Raw genomic sequence first — 14,880 nt, forward strand, 5'->3', positions numbered from 1 at the left:
TTCTGAAGCATAATGAACAAGTTTTTACATGGTGAACAAGTTCTTACATAGTGAATAAGTTCTTACATGGTGAACAGTGCAAGGGCAGTCATCACAGAAACTTTCAGTTTTGATCACGCATCATGAACTATAAACAATCAGGTCAATTATGATTATTCATTTGATTTTTATACTTGATTTATATGTGAATCCCACATTTCTCCCTTATAATAATAATCATAATAATCATAATTATTATGATTATTATGATTATTATTTTTAATAAAATGCTAAGGTGGTAGGTAGATACAAGATAAAGGTAGAAAACATAGTTTAGTGCTGTAAGAGGGCAAATGTAGATGATCAGGTGTGTGCCTATAGACTAAGTATTAATCCAAGCTAGACAAGGGTAACAAAACATCCACGGATGCAGAAGATTTCTCTCAAAACAGCGGGTGGGAGGTTCTAAGCCTCACCTCTGTTGATTCACAATTTCTCACCTGATGGCCCCCCTGCGACTGTGCCTGTCTTAGGTTGTTCCTCCCTTGAGGAATCTTACCCATCTCTGGCTAACCAGTTATCTTCCGGGGCCATACAGGGAAATGTAAAGTTGGCAAGTGAGAGAGAAGCAATATTGTTTGAAAAGATGAGCTTTTTACTTTTTTGCAGAATTATGCCCTGTGACTTCTATGCCCAGCATTTGTCTCGAGGTATCTTTACCACCTGGAGGAATTATGATACTCGGTAAATTCAATATGAGGCACGAATTCTACTTAGGGGTTGTAATTATGAAGGAAGAAGAGAAGCTATAGAAGTAGCAGACGGAAGAAAACTTGGGAAGATTGATTATTTCTTTGACATATTTTCTTGTAGTGTAAAATAAGCATGTATAGGTTTTAAATTACCAATTAAATTGTGAGCACACATTAACATAATAGGAATACAGCTACATAACCAAAGCAGACCTACAATTACCAGCCATATCCAGCAAAACCAAGAAAACCAGTTAGGCACACTAGGCATTTGTGAAAAATTATCAGTCATATGATGGATATTGTCTAACTGAATTTGAATATTTTGAGAAAAATCAGACAAATTAAAACAACACATTCCTGAGAATTGTTCACATCCCGTATGTTCTTTTAACAGTAGATAGTCTATAGTCGCAAGAATTTGGAACGCTGCAACTTGTATTTCTCCTAATTCTTGGTTGAGTTCCGACAGTATAGATTCAGTCAAATTTGTTGTTTTACTGTATGCAAAGTCCAGCTTAGATATCTCCGTCTTCATTCCAATGGCAAGTCCAGGAATAGGTGGGATGAATGCAGCTACAGCTGTAGCAGTGCTTGGATCATAGTTGAAGTTTTTTGATGATCATCTTCTGGAATGACTCTTCCAGAGAATGTTGATGTTGGAAGTTCTTCCTCATATTGTATCTTAATTCGTTTTCTGGGTAGCCAAATTAGGCTTTGATCCTCTGTATAAACACAAACAAACCCTTTGCCCACCCTTTGATATGCCCTTTATACCATTGTGAAGAACTTATTGGAGATCACCACACAGAAAATGCTTTTTTTTTAAGAGAAAGGAATATTATCAGAGAAATGTACCTCCGTAGCTGATCATCTGACACCCTTTAAATGATCAAAATTAAGGATATTTAAAGCATGTATTAATCAGTGATTTGCAGTTAGTTTTATCCTTTCAGGGAGTAATACCCCTTTACTTTCTTTTTTTTTGTTAACATTAATCTACAATCACATGAAGAACATTATGTTTACTAGGCTCTCCCCTATACCAGGTCACCTCACAAACCCCCTTACAGTCACTGGCCATCAGCATAGCAAAATGCTATATAATCACTACTTGTCTTCTCTGTGTTGTACAGCCCTCCCTTTCTCCTACACCCCATTATGTATGCTAATCATAAAAATCCCTTTCTTCTTCCCCCCCCTTATCTTTCCCTACCCACCCATCCTCCCCAGTCCCTTTCCCTTTGGTACCTGTTAGTCCATTCTTGGGTTCTATGATTCTGCTGCTGTTTTGTTCCTTCAGTTTTTCCTTTGTTCTTATATTCCACAGATGAGTGAAATTATTTGGTATTTCTTTTTCTCCACTTGGCTTATTTCACCGAGCATAATACCCTCTAGCTCCATCCATGTTGTTGCAAATGGTAGGATTTGTTTTCTTCTTATGGCTGAATAATATTCCATTGTGTATATGTACCACATCTTCTTTATCCAATCATCTACTGATGGACACTTAGGTTGCTTCCAATTCTTGGCTATTGTAAATAGTGCTGCGATAAACATAGGGGTGAATCTGTCTTTTTCAAACTTGAGTGCTGCATTCTTAGGGTAAATTCCTAGAAGTGGAATTCCTGGGTCGAATGGTAAGTCTATTTTGAACATATTGAGAAACCCCCATACTGCTTTCCGCAATGGTTGAACTAATTTACATTCCCACCAGCAGTATAGGAGGGTTCCCCTTTCTCCACAACCTCACCAACATTTATTGTCGTTTGTCTTTTGGATGGCAGTCATCCTTACTGGTGTGAGGTGATACCTCATTGTGGTTTTAATTTGCATTTCTCTGATAATTAGTGATGTGGAGCATCTTTTCAGGTGTCTGTTGGCCATCTGTATTTCTTTCATGGAGAACTGTCTGTTCAGTTCCTCTGCCCATTTTTTGATTGCATTATTTGTTTTTTGATTGTTGAGGTGGGTGAGCTCTTTCTATATTTTGGACTTCAAGCCTTTATCGGATCTGTCATTTACAAATATATTCTCCCATACTGTAGGGTACCTTTTTGTTCTATTGATGGTGTCTTTTGCTGTACAGAAGCTTTTCAGCTGAATATAGTCTCACTTGTTCATTTTTGCTGTTCTTTTCCTTGCCCGGGGAGATATGTTCAAGAAGAGGTCATTCATGTTTATGTCTAAGAGGTTTTGGCCTATGTTTTTTTCCAAGTGTTTTATGGTTTCATGACTTACATTCAGGTCTTTGATCCATTTTGAATTTACCTTTGTGTATGGGGTTAGACAATGGTCCAGTTTCATTCTCCTACATGTAGCTGTCCAGTTTAGCCAGCAACATCTGTTGAAGAGACTGTCGTTTCCCCATTGTATGTCCGTGGCTCCTTTATCAACTATTACTTGACCATATATGTTTGGGTTAATATCTGGAGTCTCTAATCTGTTCCACTCGTCTGTGGCTCTGTTCTTGTGGCAGTACCAAATTGTCTTGATTACTATGGCTTTGTAGTAGAGCTTGAAGTTGGGGAGTGAGATCCCCCTTACTTTATTCTTCTGTCTCAGGATTGCTTTGGCTATTCAGGGTCTTTGGTGTTTCCATATGAATTTTTGAATTATTTGTTCCAGTTCGTTGAAGAATGTTCCTGGTAATTTGATAGGAATTGCATCAAATCTGTATATTGCTTTGGGCAAGATGGCCATTTTGACAATATTAATTCTTCCTAGCCATGAGCATGGGATGAGTTTCCATTTGTTAGTGTCCCCTTTAATTTCTCTTAAGAGTGACTTGTAGTTTTCAGGGTATAGGTCTTTCACTTCTTTGGTTAGGTTTATTCCTAGGTATTTTATTCTTTTTAATGCAATTGTGAATGAATTTGTTTTCGTGATTTCTCTTTCTATTGGTTCATTGTTAGTGTATAGGAAAGCCACAGATTTCTGTTTGTTAATTTTGTATACTGCAACTTTCCTGTCTTCCAATATCAGTTCTAGTAGTTTTGGAGTAGAGTCTTTAGGGTTTTTTATGTACAATATCATGTCATCTACAAATAGTGATGGTTTATCTTCTTGTTTACCAATCTGGATTCCTTGTATTTCTTTGTTTTGTCTGATTGCCGTGGCTAGGACCTCCAGTACTATGTTAAATAACAGTGGAGAAAGTGGTCATCCCTGTCTGCTTCCCGATCTCAGAGGAAAAGCTTTCAGCTTCTTGCTGTTCTGTATAATGTTAGCTGTGGGTTTATCATATATGGCCTTTATTATGTTAAGGTACTTGCCCTCTATTCCCATTTTGCTGAGAGTTTTTATCGTGAATGGATGTTGAATTTTGTCAAATGCTTTTTCAGCATCTATGGAGATGTTCATGTGGTTTTTGTTTTTCTTTTTGTTGATGTGGTGGATGATGTTGATGGATATTCGAATGTTGTACCATCCTTGCATCTCTGGGATGAATTGCACTTGGTCATGGTGTATGATCCTTTTTATATACTGTTGGATTCTCTTTGCTAATATTTTATTGAGTATTTTTTCATCTACATTTATCAGGGATATTGGTCTGTAATTTTCTTTGTTGGTGGGGTCTTTGCCTGGTTTTGGTATTAGGGTGATGTTGGCTTCATAGAATGAGTTTGGGAGTATTCCCTCCTCTTCTATTTTTCGGAAAACTTTAAGGAGAATAGGTATTCTGTCTTCTCTGTATGTTTGATAAAATTCTGAGGTAAATCTATCTGGCCCAGATTTCTTGTTCTTTGGTAGTTTTTTGATTACCACTTCAATTTCATTGCTGGTAATTGGTCTGTTTAGATTTTCTGTTTCCTTCTGGGTCAGTCTTGGAAGATTGTATTTTTCTAAGAAGTTTTCCATTTCTCCTAGGTTTCCCAGCTTGTTAGCATATAGGTTTTCATAGTATTCTCTAATAATTCTTTGCATTTCTGTGGAGTCTCTCGTGATTTTTCCGTTCTCATTTCTGATTCTATTGAATTGTGTTGATTCTCATTTTCTCTTAATGAGTTTGGCTAGAAGCTTTTCTATTTTGTTTATTTTCTCAAAGATTCAGCTCTTGGTTTCATTGATTTTTGCTGTTGTTTTATTCTTCTCAATTTTGTTTATTTCTTCTCTGATCTTTATTATGTCCCTCCTTCTGCTTACCTTAGGCCTCATTTGTTCTTCTTTTTCCAATTTTGATAATTGTGATATTAGACTATTCATTTGGGATTGTTCTTCCTTTTTTAAATATGCCTGGATTGCTATATACTTTCCTCTTAAGACTGCTTTTGCTGCATCCCACAGAAGTTGGGGCTTTGTGTTATTGTTGTCATTTGTTTCCATATATTGCTGGATCTCCCTTTTTAATTTGGTCATTGTTCCATTGATTATTTAGGAGCATGTTGTTAAGCCTCCATGTATTTGTGAGCCTTTTTACTTTCTTTGTACAACTTATTTCTAGTTTTATACCTTTGTGGTCTGAAAAGTTGACTGGTAGGATTTCAATCTTTTGGAATTTACTGAGGCTCTTTTTGTGGCCTAGTATGTGGTCTATTCTGGAGAATGTTCCATGTGCACTTGAGAAGAATGTGTATCCTGTTGCTTTTGGATGTAGAGTTCTATAGATGTCTGTTAGGTCCATCTGTTCTAGCATGTTGTTCAGTGCCTCTATGTCCTTACTCATTTTCTGTCTGGTGGATCTGTCCTTTGGGGTGAGTGGTGTGTTAAAGTCTCCCAAAATGAATGCATTGCATTATATTTCCTCCTATAATTCTGTTAGTATTTGTTTCACATATATTGGTGCTCCTGTATTGGGTGCATACATGTTTATAATGGTTATATCCTCTTGTTGGAGTGAGCCCTCTATCATTGTGTAATGTCCTTATTTATCTCTTGTTACTTTCTTTATTTTGAGGTCTATTTTGTCTGATATTAGTACTGCAACCCCTGCTTTCTTCTCTCTGTTGTTTGCCTGAAATATGTTTTTCCATCCCTTGACTTTTAGTCAGTGCATTTCTTTGGGTTTGAGGTGAGTCGCTTGTAAGCAGTATATAGATGGGTGTTGCTTTTTTATCCATTCTATTTCTCTGTGTCTTTTCATTGGTGTATTAAGTCCATTTACATTTAGTGTGACTATTGAAGGATATGTAGTTATTGCCTTTGCAGGCTTTAGATTCGTGGTTACCAAAGGTTCAAGGTTAGCCTCTTCCGTATCTTATTGCCTAACTTAGCTCACTTATTGAGCTGTTATATACACTGTCTGGAGATTCTTTTCTTCTCTCCCCTCTTATTCCTCCTCCTCCATTCTTTATATGTTGGTTGTTTTATTCTGTGCTATTTCGTGTTTCCTTTAACTGCTTTTAGTCGGTAGTTGATTTTATTTGTTTGCTTTTGTTAGTATTTGGTTGGTCTTCTTTCTCCGCTGTGATTTTATTTTCTCTGGTGACATCTGTTTAATTTTAGGAGTGCTCCCGTCTAGAACAGTCCCTCTACGATACCCTGTAGAGGTGGTTTGTGGAAGGCAAATTCCCTCAACTTTTGCTTGTCTGGGAATTGTTTAATCCCTCCATCATATTTAAATGATAATAGTGCTGGATACAGTATCCTTGGTTCAAGGCCCTTCTGTTTCATTGCATTAAATATACCATGCCATTCTCTTCAGTCCTGTAGGGTTTCTGTCGAGAAGTCTGATGTTAGCCTGACGGGTTTTCCTTTATAGGTGACCTTTTTCTCTCTAGCTGCCTTTAAAACTCTTTCCTTGTCCTTGATCCTTGCCATTTTAAGTATTATGTTTCTTGGTGTTGTCCTCCTTGGATCCTTTCTGTTGGGGGTTCTGTGTATTTTTGTGGTCTGTTCGATTATTTCCTCCCCCAGTTTGCGGAAGTTTTCAGCAATTATTTCTTCAAAGACACTTTCTATCCCTTTTCCTCTCTCTTCTTCTTCTGGTACCCCTATAATATGGATATCGTTCCTTTTGGATTGGTCACACAGTTCTGTTAGTATTGTTTTGTTCCTAGAGATCCTTTTATCTCTCTCTATGTCAGCTTCTGTGCATTCCTGTTCTCTGGTTTCAATTCCATCAATAGCCTCTTGCATCTTATCCATTCTGCTCATAAATCCTTCCAGATTTGTTTCATTTCTGTAATCTCTTTCTGGGCATCTGTAATCTCCCTCCAGAGTTCATCCCTTAGCTCTTGTATATTTCTCTGCATCTCCGCCAGCATGTTTATAATTTTTATTTTGAATTCTTTTTCAGGAAGACTGGTTAGGTCTGTCTCCTTCTCTGGTGTTGTCTCTGTGATGTTTGTCTGCCTGTAATTTTGCCTTTTCATGGTGATAGAGATAGTTTGCACAGCTGGCATGAGTGATGACTGGAAGAAATTCCCTTCTTGTTTGTTTCTGGCCTTCCTTTCTTGGGAGAACAGTGACCTCTATTGGCTTGTGCTGGGCAGCTGCGCACAGACAGGGCTTCTGCTTCCTGCCCAGTTGCTATGGAGTTTATCTCCGCTGTCACTGTGGGCATGGCCTTCCTCAGGCTGTGCCTCCAAAATGATGGAGCCATGTTGGAGGGGGAACAGTCTAGAGGCTATTTATCTCCATGAGGGGCCTGCATGCTCCCTGCTGCTCAGGGGGATAGAGTGCACAGAGATCCTCAGATTCCCTGCTGCTCTACTTAGTGTCCCGGGATGTTTCCATCTGGTTTTGGGGTCCATGTCCCTTCCAAAAAGCACTCGCTGCTCACTTTTCTTTGTCCCAGGTCACCAGCCTCAGGGACCCACTCACCAGTCTTGCTGCCCTGTATCCCTAGTATCCAGGACCCATGCATGCACTTTGTCAGCGCTCTGGTCCGGATGGCTGGGGCTGGGTGTTTAGCAGTCCTGGGCTCCCTCTCCCTCCCTGCTCCGACTCCTCTCCTCCCACCAGGAGCTGAGGGGAGGGGTGCTCAGGTTCCACCAGGCCCGGGGCTTGTATCTTACCCCCTTTACAAGGTGCTGGGTTCTCGCAGGTGTGGATGTGGTCTGGATGTTGTCCTGTGTCCTCTGGTCTCTGTTCTAGGAAGAGTTGTCTTTGTTATATTTTCATAAATATATGTGGTTTTGGGAGGAGATTTCTGCTGCTCTACTCATGCCACCATATTGGCTCCACCACCCACTGTTTACTTTTTTTATTGGGATTTTGCTACATTTATGGATTTCTTAAACCATTTCAGAAGTGTGTTAATTTAAAATTTACTCTTGATTAATTTTCAGTGAATATATATCTGTAGAGTTAAAATCATTTTACCTTGTAACATTACAATGTTTATGTTTTCTTTAGTGAGTTGACCTTTCCTTTTATTCTGGGATAAATAAAAAACTGTCATGTTCTCATCAAAAGAGGGCATGAACTGAGTGCTTCTGACTATCTGCGTTTGCCCTCGCTGGTACTTACCTTGTTTGCTATGTCTCTTTCTCTGCCTGCTAAGACCAAACATAAAGATCTCCAATGGTCTACTAGAAAGAATAATACATTAGATATTGCGAGTGATTGACTTCACCACCTCTGGTGCAAGCAGCTTTGCCTAAGATGGATGATGTGACACCTTGGGACAGACACTGCACCCTTTACATAGAGTAGGTGAAGTCTTAGCAATATTGCTATGAGACTTCAGCAGCTTCATTTATTCTTGCTGCAGGCAGGAGGTTTCTTGCAGACACAATGGCATAACTACTGCCTTGAATAGTGTCTTAAATAGGTAATATCAAAGGGAATTTGAGCAGCCAAAGAATAAATTGTAGATTTTATTTGAATGGTGACTAAGAAAACTGGCTCATGGGATGCACATGAGTTAGATTTTAGCATTTCAGAGAAATATTATGGTTACATTTTAAGATAATGAGAAATTCTAAAGTACAGGTAATAAAGCCAGAGGAATTTGTTATGTGACTGCTAATGCCAACATAATTTTGCCCCATGACTGTGAAACATCAGAAAAATATCGTAGATCTATTATGGTGGCTTCAAGTACACATTATTCTCCTCTTCTCTACAATAACCTCTAATGCCAATAAGTGAGTCTCCAGTGCTCCTACCTCCAGGGAAAGCTCCTTAATACTTGAGTAAATGAGTCCTTTAATCCATGATCGAAGCTAGGCTAATAATAATATACTACATCATGGTGGATTCATCCAGAGGCAGGCACCTGGTCAAGTTTCCTCAGAGTTTTTGCCTGAAAAATTTCAAACTATTACTCTAGAAGAAAGACAATTTCTTAATGTTAATGAAAGTTGTAAGTCCTAAATACAGCAGAATGTTCAGTGGTTACATTTCCTACTGTTTAAGGAAAGCAATTTTAAAGTGAAAGAAGATGAAGTTATTGTGTGTGTGTGTGTGTGTGTGTGTGAGTGTGTATCACACTTATTCTAAATTATTTAATTTTCCCAGAGTAAAGTTTGTTAAGTATTGTCATAGAAACTCAGTTTCACTTTGAATTAAAGACAAATGTATATAATTGTGCCTGGAACATAATCTTATGTTTAGCATTTTTTTGATCATTAAATAATGCATAATATACATTGGTAGTTGTTATATCAGAAGTTTGTTTCTAGAAAGAAAACTTACCACCTCCTTAAATTGATAGGCCTTAATTTTTATATGAAATTTGACTGGTTTTGTTTGTTTGTTTTGTTTTGTTATTTTAAACTAGTATTCATTTAAGAAGTTGATAAGAAGGCCCAAACTACACAGCTTAGATAAATTTATTATCACTATATTAGTGACTTAAGGTGGTAATGATTTTGATGACTTCAAATCTTATTCATAGAATATAGTTATCAAAAGTGTCTTTTCATACAGAAATATTATATGCATGTATATGTGTATGCATGTATATCTGTATACATATATTAAATAATCATGTTTTAATAGTTTAAATTGCAATAATAATCTGAAATAATGTTATATGATCAACTAAATCATATTACACAGAAATTATAAAGATGCTTATTGAGTTCCTTACCATATTAGGTTTTATTATTATTTTAAAGATACAGTCTTTAGAATGACAGGTTTATTGGGTAATGATATGAATGCTAATGGTATTCTATGAAGTGAATATTAAAGGAGCTTACTTTAATTGATTGATCTTTCAGGTTTCTAGCAACCTACTCTCTCCTACTTCTTTTCATTTTAAGTGTCAATCAAGGTGATGAGATTGATGGGCATATATAGAAAAATATCAACAGTCTCTTTCCAAGGCTTTGGGAGATTTTCTTTGTGTGTATATATACTTATAAATATATATACACACACATATATGTAATATACACCTATATGTAATCTCCCAATGAGATCAAAGAATATTTTCATCCCAGGTAAGGAATTCAAAACAAATATTAACAAATATTTATAAAAGATACACACATTTCAGTACAAGATTCTCTCTGTTATTATTATTTATTATCAAGGCAAGAACAACTTAAGATGTGGGATATGTTTCACATGTAAAACCACCTTATGCTTGCTTTGAAACTCAGGGAACATACCAGTGTTTGTATTAAGAGCATCTCACCCTTCCAAAAATAAATGCAATCAGGCCTCCAGGTACTTCTAAACATATTGTACTTTTTACTTTATACCTGAACACAAGACATCTTCTAAGTGTTTGTAATCTTATGTATTTAAAATAAGTATAAAGTTTATATCCTTGATCTCTCACATCTCTGATTTCATATCTTGTTAGTTTGAAGTAAATTCACTTTCCTTTTATCTTTCCTTCAGTGTAATTTCATTTCAATCAGTAATTTCACATGAGAATCAACCCCAATATGCTCATATCACATCAGGAAAGATAATGGCCTTGCCAAGGAGGTGCATTTCTACAGGTGTGCTGCTTCACGAGGGAGAGAGAGCTTTGTAGAAGTGAAGAGAAAAGACAGAATGACATTTTTGATTTTTATAGATTCAGAAGACCCTGCCATATTCTCAGGAGTTAATGAATATGAGATTTTTAATACAAAATGAAAATTTCTCACATGTGTAAAGTTAAGATAAAATAGTTGAGATATTTATTTTAAAACTGTTATACAAACATTTTTATTGTATTAAAGAATAGAATACATTAAACTCAATATTTCTTATAAATATTAATGGTTAATATCAGTTATCGAGGCTGGTAAACTTAATAATGGTCAAAATAGTTCATTTGAAAAAGAAAATTAAGTAGAAAAACTACTGTCTAAACATAAATCCGTTTAGTCATTTTTTCACCAAATAATGTATCTGATTTTTAACCCTAAGAGAATTAAAGAATTGATGGTGTCATCAAAGTTGTAAATTATGTCATAGTTTGTTTTAAGTCATCACTGAGATATTTGTGAACGGTAAATGGTGTAGCTGTGCAGGGAATTCAATTTCATTTATCTAATAATTTGATAACAAAGATTACATTGTGCCCAAGAAACATTAATAAAATGTCACATCTCTTTGGCCCAGAAAATCTGAGAAAATTCTCCCTTGAGTACATAAAAATAAATATAAAATTATATATTTCAACACGTACATATTAGGAGCAGTATATCAAGATAAAATTTCTTCAAATCTATTAAATATTATGTAACATGCATTATACAACACCTTACATGTATCCCAAATGTCCCTGGCTTCTGCCCCGACTGGATGATGAATCACATATATATTGTATATATAATTTCCTGAGAGCCTCTGTGATACATGTTTTTTCCACTAAGCCCATTGAATGACCTCTGTGGTGAGTGTGGTTCATTCATTATCCAAAGCTCCTTATAGTGAAGACCACCTGTTTTTGCAGTTTCCCTGAACATTAGAAATGCCAGCAGGGGAAAGCACTTAGACGGTTCCGTCTCTGATGTAACTTTCATTACTGAGTTCTGGATCAGGGAGTTCCTCTCTGGAGGCTTATAGATCACTTAACAGATCATTGCTCCTACAATCACAGACTCACCAAGTAGAGTCATTATACTTCCTCGTGGAATAATATCCTTTCTCCATTAAGGTTCAATGTCTGCCCTGGAGACTGGAGAACTAGTAAGTCTACCTCAAGATAGGGCAATTAACCTCATACTGTTTTCAACACTAGGTTGAGTCACTCTCAAGAACCTTCTTATTTGCTAAGAAGTCAGTAAGGCATTCTAGTTGTCCCCTCATAGATTTTGATATAGCACAAGATAGGTGATGAAATCATTAACTCAGGGTCACATACATTAACTAGGTTAATGTCCTTTATCCCCATTAATTCAAGGTGAAACTGAATTTTACGTCTGAAAACTATTGCATGTCTTTGGCACCTGCTCTCTTTCTTCCAGTGTCTGAATTGGAAGGTCATAACTTAGGTCATTGATTTTGCTAAATAGGCTCACCAAAGAATGGTCATTTTTAGCAGGTATTTCATTTGTAAAGGAAGATAGTTGGGTCAATGATTTTTTTTTTTAAACCCTTGACATTTACTGCTTAAATGTGTGTGTTAAGTTTGCTAGTATGGAAGCTCCTTAAACTATTAATCAGTGATTCAAAGACTTGATTAATCCTGATTCAAAGACTGTTGCTGACTTGGGAAAGTTTGACCATTTCAATATAGTTTCACTACTGCTGCTTTTTCAGTCGGACACAGTGGATGTGACTAATTCATAGAAGAGGTTCTTTTCTATTTTGTTCTGGTAGCCATATGTATATGCACAATCTAATTGTAATGATTTAGTCAAAACTCTAATTAATGTCAGTAATGGGGAGTAAAGATACTGAATAACTCAATCTTGTAGACAGCATTATTCTTAGCTTCATCATGAATAAGAGTTTCTCTTTATGTACCTATAGTCCTATATTTAAAGTTTTATATTATAAAAACATAATAGATGAAGGTAGAAATGAAAATTAATTAATCTTTTAGCAATACTTGAGTATTTCCTCATAAAATATATACTTTTTCCTGGTGTCTATGTCCATTATGTTTCTCTTTTTTCTTTTCTAATTCCACTGTTACTATTTTAGATAGGTCATTACTATTATCACCATTATAATATAACATCCTCCTCAATATGTTCCCATCTGCTTCCTATCATCTAATTTACACTAGACACTTACCAAATTAATCTCCTTAATGTTGTAACCTTTATAAAATCTGTTTGCTGTGCCACACATACATATACCCATACAGAAATACATAGTGTGGCATTTGATTGCTCATCCTGTTACTGATAGGTTGATATTAACCTTCCTTTCACATTCCTATGTGATAAACACACACCTTATGTGATAAACAGTTTAAATCATTCCTATAGCTTTCCCTTTCTGGTATATAAGCCTCTATTTTTATTTACTAACTTGGCTTGGAATGCCTTTCCCTCAATTTTCAAGGACAGATACAATGCAACTTCTCACCTTCTGAAAGGCCCCAAGAATAAGTCTTCCTTTCTGAGACATTCATGGCACTGTTAATATTTCTGTAATGTCTGTAAGGTCACATTGCATACTACTTTGTGTTATAATGATTCTTTTGTATACTTAAAACATCTTTATTTGATCACCATTGTAGAACGACTTTTATTTTATTATCGCTTTTTTTATTCTATGACCATCTTTTATAATAAATAGGAAGGACTTAATAAATGTCTCTTGAATGAATGAAGTGACTTTATTTTAATTAAACATAGACTATAGTGTTATATTTTTTAAAGAATTGGGATCATCTTATAAAGAGGGTGTCTGAATAGTTCTTTTAATTTTGGTTTCAATGAGATATTATTTTACCTAAAATGTCGTATCTGGAGTCGTTTTTCCAACAGTGACTAAAGCTTCTAACATTGATCTCTCTAGCCTCTCTGTTTGGTTCTGAAATAGCACCACTCTTCAACAGAAAAGGCTCTTGAGAAACAAAACATGTGCATCTGAATGGGGGTATGAAGAAGGAAGCAGTCTTCAAGGCATGTTTCTTGGTTCAGTGAAATGTAAATCAAATTTGTTTATATGACTTATGAGGCAGAGTTGTACCCCATTAAAAGAGTACACAAACATTTTAAAATTTTTTATTCAATTGTCACACTTGAAGTTAAAACAATGCCTATCTGTTATGAAAAGACAAAAGTTAATATTTTGCAGCTGGCACCTCTCTTACACTTTAAAAATGGCAAATTTTTCTATTAAAGAACATTTGATATTTATTAAGAAGTCTACTTAAAACTGTGATGTCACAGATCTCAGATTAATTCTAAGAAGTTATAAACAAAGTAATATTGATATTTTGTTCATTATGCCATTCACCCACAAAACAAGTAGAATTGTCTGTCGTTTTGATAGTTCCAACCTGGAATTTCTCAGATCTACTTAGGAAGGCAATGGTTCCTCAAACCATATTCAAGAACAGTGAAGCAAACTTTGGGCTTATTTTGTCAGATTAAACAATCAGAATCAGCCTTCTTAGAGGCTGCACTGCCACATGCTGATGAATTAATTAAGAAACCGGCTTCAAGAGTGCTGGGTACATAGCAAATACAAACGTGTCTGGAGACAGCTTTTCTTCAGTGACTTTCTCACTGCTCGATTATGTTTCTTTCTTTTCCACCATGACAGTATTTTGATTCCTCCCAGAAGTGGATTAAAATTCACCTCTTTTTTAAATAATGGAATGAGATCACTTAAGAAGTCTGCATTATTTTTCCTGAGAAGTGAGGGAGAAGCATTTGTCAGCCCTGATCTGAAAGCAGTTCCTGGTGACTTATTAACACTTTCTTTTTGGGAAGGTACTTCTGAAAACTGAGTAATAAGTGATTTCTGAAGACTGAAAATTCAGACTGAAGACAGAGAAAATTTTGAGGGCTATTCAAAAAAATATAAGGTGAAAAAAAATCAAATTTCTAAAGACCCTTCAGACTAATGTCATATTTCCCAACATGGTGCTTCCCTCTATTTTCTAAGACATTTTCCCACTGTGGGATGGAAATATAATTGGAATAAATCTGTAAACATTCTCAGATTGCTGCATCAAGTCTACAGGAATTCACCTCAGTTTAGACGAAGTGCATACAATTTATGATGTGCCTGTTACAAAAACACAAAAGATATATTCAAGTCTCCCTAGGGTTGTCAATTACTGCTGGTTTTAGTTCTATACAAATGTAAGCATAGCTGAACCACTTTGCCACCTGCTGGAAAATGA

This window comes from Manis javanica, chromosome 3, assembly GCF_040802235.1.
Source record: "Manis javanica isolate MJ-LG chromosome 3, MJ_LKY, whole genome shotgun sequence".
In the NCBI taxonomy this organism is placed as follows: domain Eukaryota; kingdom Metazoa; phylum Chordata; class Mammalia; order Pholidota; family Manidae; genus Manis; species Manis javanica.